This window comes from Oncorhynchus masou, unplaced genomic scaffold (genome assembly GCF_036934945.1).
Source record: "Oncorhynchus masou masou isolate Uvic2021 unplaced genomic scaffold, UVic_Omas_1.1 unplaced_scaffold_3348, whole genome shotgun sequence".
Classification (NCBI taxonomy): Eukaryota; Metazoa; Chordata; class Actinopteri; order Salmoniformes; family Salmonidae; genus Oncorhynchus; species Oncorhynchus masou.
Window position 1 is genome coordinate 36,581 of NW_027009761.1, and position 3,430 is coordinate 40,010.

At 38.4% G+C, this 3,430-nt stretch overlaps 1 long non-coding RNA gene and 1 pseudogene across 1 annotated transcript; both read left to right on the forward strand.

Annotated features, from left to right (window-relative positions):
- The first annotated feature begins 869 nt into the window (after positions 1-869).
- LOC135534395 (uncharacterized) lies at positions 870-1,565 on the forward strand. Its single transcript, XR_010454681.1, has 3 exons — positions 870-885; positions 1,194-1,375; positions 1,535-1,565. It is a non-coding gene; the product is annotated as an uncharacterized LOC135534395 (long non-coding RNA).
- A 134-nt stretch (positions 1,566-1,699) lies between these two features.
- LOC135534396 (adhesion G-protein coupled receptor F1-like) lies at positions 1,700-3,035 on the forward strand (annotated as a pseudogene).
- The last annotated feature ends 395 nt before the right edge of the window (positions 3,036-3,430 follow it).

The following is a 3,430-nucleotide window of genomic DNA, read 5'->3' on the forward strand; positions in this document are numbered from 1 at the left end:
AAATTAGCAAATTGCAGGAAAGCAATGAAAATCAAAATAGTTCTGTATGGTGAAAACACAGACACAGAAAACAACTACCCACAAACACCAGGTGGGAACAGGCTACCTAAGTATGGTTCTCAATCAGAGACAACGATTGACAGCTGCCTCTGATTGGGAACCATACCAGGCCAAACACATAGAACTATAACACACAGAACAAACATAGAATGCCCACCCCAACTCACGCCCTGACCAAACTACAATAGAGACATCAAAAAGGAACTAAGGTCAGGACGTGACACTCAGGTGATTTTGAGGGATGTATGGGCCATATAATAGTTGCTGCACAAATGTAAAGAATTGAAGGTTGCTGAAATTCTAACAATTTAAACTGTGGTCTAAAATATCCAATATAACAAATACATTTTCAGTATATGCCCCAGAGCCGTGGCGGTTCTAACTTGTATGGCACCCTGGGCGAAACCACCGTTTTCATGATATCATTGATGTGATGTGCAAATGAGCGATAGAAAACTGATTGCGCAAATGTCACCATTCTAAAATGTTGTGCGGGCGACCCGTACCGCCCCGCAAGATGCCGCCCAGGGCGGCTGCCCATATCGTCTATACTTAAATCTGCCACTGCCCCAGAGACAAACGTTTCCCCTCGAAATGAAAAGAACTTGGGGTTGATGTTATACAGTGTATCTATGGGCTATTTTTGCTAATGTACACATGCATGCTATTCATTTGTGAATATGTTTTCTGATATTTCTTTCTCACATGAATAGAAGTGGAAGTGTTATTGCAGATTTTACTGTTATAACAACAATTGTCGATAATGTGGAAATTGCAAAAGCAAAAGCGGATATTGTCTCAACACTTGAGAAAAATATAACATAAGTAAGTACTTGATTAGGTTAGTATTTGGTGGATTTGGTGGACCAAGTTAGTTATTACTTGTCCTGAAATACATTCAAAAAAGTATTTAGATCAGTTTAAACTGTGGCAGCAGTACATGTCAGTTGATTTTAGATGAATTGTTCATTTTTTTGCTTTTCTGGTGTGCATCAAAAATATTGTATCAAGAATTTCGCTTAAATTCGCCTTCATGTAATCCCATAATTCATGACATGTAATCTACAGTTGTAATATCTATAAGATTACAATTATAAATATTGTATCATTTCACAAATCCCATTGTTCTCTAGGGTTTACCTGCTTGAATAATACGATCTTTGGCAGTGGACAAGTGAATGAGATAGTTGTAGCTGACTGCAAATTGGATGAAGTAGGTCAAAAGACTGCTATTTGTCAAGAAAATGGACATTTTTCAGTTCGGGAGAATAACTGTGTCTTAAAAGAAATTGAAAACCTGTTTTTTTTATCTCAGGTAATATGTTAACATAAAAACATTTTCACTGGATATAAAATATACTCTATATAAAAATGGTTTAGTAATGATGGTATTGCTTTGTTACAGTACTGTATATAGTATCAATCCTTATATACACTTGTATTGTTTTTCTTTCATCACTTTAAATCCACACAGGCTTTAGTGGGGACTGGTCTTCCAGTTTTTTGGAAAGACTCTAGCAACAGCACTTTTAACCTCCTGGATAGAATAGTTGCATCACCTGCAACTATTTCTACTATTGTTAATATTCTAAAAAATGTTGCAAATGTGTCCCGAAGTACCCCAATAAACAAACCATTGATGAAGGTATGTTGACATCAACAGTTTCACTTTTATTAGGATTTCAGTAATCCTGTACTAATTCTGATTTCTATCTTGATCTCTAGAATTTCCTGGAAACGGCAGGTGTACTTACTTCCAAAGGAGCAAAGCCTCCTGGGATGTTCTAAACACCAACCTCAACAAAACCGAAAGCTCAGCCTTTCTGGGCACCGTTGAAACAATTTCCAATTTCCTTACCGATGACTTTTTTGACATAGAAACGTCAAGGATTATTTTAAACAAAACCACAGTCAACAACTCAATAAACAACTTATTCAATTTAAACTCATCTGTTCTGATAGACATACGGCATCTGAAGCTTCCTTCAATTCAATCACCATAATAACATTTGACTTCTTTGATAATGTTTTACCTCAGAAAACAGCAGCAGTCTGAACAACAGCCGCCAACACCATCAACGGAAAAGTGGTTCTGGTGAAGGTGAATGGCACAGTCAAGAATGTGACGTTCCGTCTTTGACGTACTGAACAAGACACAAGCCAATCATCAGTGTGTTTTCTGGAACTTCAACTTTTGACGGCCTTGGAGGATGGGATGATAAAGGATGTGAACTGCAGTCTGAAAAAGAATGACACTGTCACCTGTCACTGTAATCATCTGACCTCCTTCTCCATTTTGATGTCGCCTTCCATTCCAGCTGTTGGGTGTGACGCTTGGAACTTATCACTTACATTGAGTTGGCATATCAATGGGTTGCTTGGTCGTGTGTCTCATCATTGAGATGTTGGTATGGAATGCTGTGACTGGAAACAACACATCTATGGCTCATGTCTCTATAGTGAACATCGCTCGGCTTCCCTTCTGATTGCTAACATTTGGTTCATTATTGGTGCAGCAATTTCCGAAAATGAAAAAAAGATCTTGTTGCGTGTTCCACAGCAACATTTTTCATCCACTTTTTCTACCTGGCTCTGTTTTTCTGGATGTTTGGTCTCAGGCCTTTTGCTGCTCTACCGGACTGTCATGGTGTTCTCTCACATGTCTAAACCAGCAATGTTGGCCATCAGTTTTTCTTTGGGCTATGGAGCTCCCCTCATCATTGCTGTCATAACTATCGCAGTGGACAGCCCTAGGGAAACAATACATCAGAGATAATGATGGGGTTTGCTGGCTCAACTGGAAAGATTCAAACGCCCCTTCTGGCTTTTGTGATCCCTGCCCTGACCATAGTGGTCATCAACCTTTTGATCCTGATTGTGGTTCTGTTCAAAATGCTGAGGAGAGGTGGAGGGATGTTACTCAGCCAGATGAGAGAAATGTTTTGGTGGTCATCGCCAGGTGTCATAATATTTGACTCCTTTCTTTGGTACTACCTGGGACTAGGAGTAGGGAACCATGACTACACCAAACAATCGAGGAATCCATATTAAAGTTTCAGTAAATCTTCAATTCATTACAGGTATTTAACTCAGCTAAATAACACTAGTAAATAACTGGTCCTCTGTTAAGTGCAATTGACTTGAAAGATGTTTTCTTTAAATGCATTATTCCTCGACTAGCATGTTATACTAAGTTAAGATTTGGATGAATGTTTACAATTAAATATATACTGAATTTGGTATAGTAATTCCATCCCTTCACCATGTTATCATTCAGGGTTTGTTCATCTTGGTATTTGGAACACTTTGACAAAAGGTATGTTCTATGACCCACATACTGATACCTCTCATATTATGTATTGTAATGTGC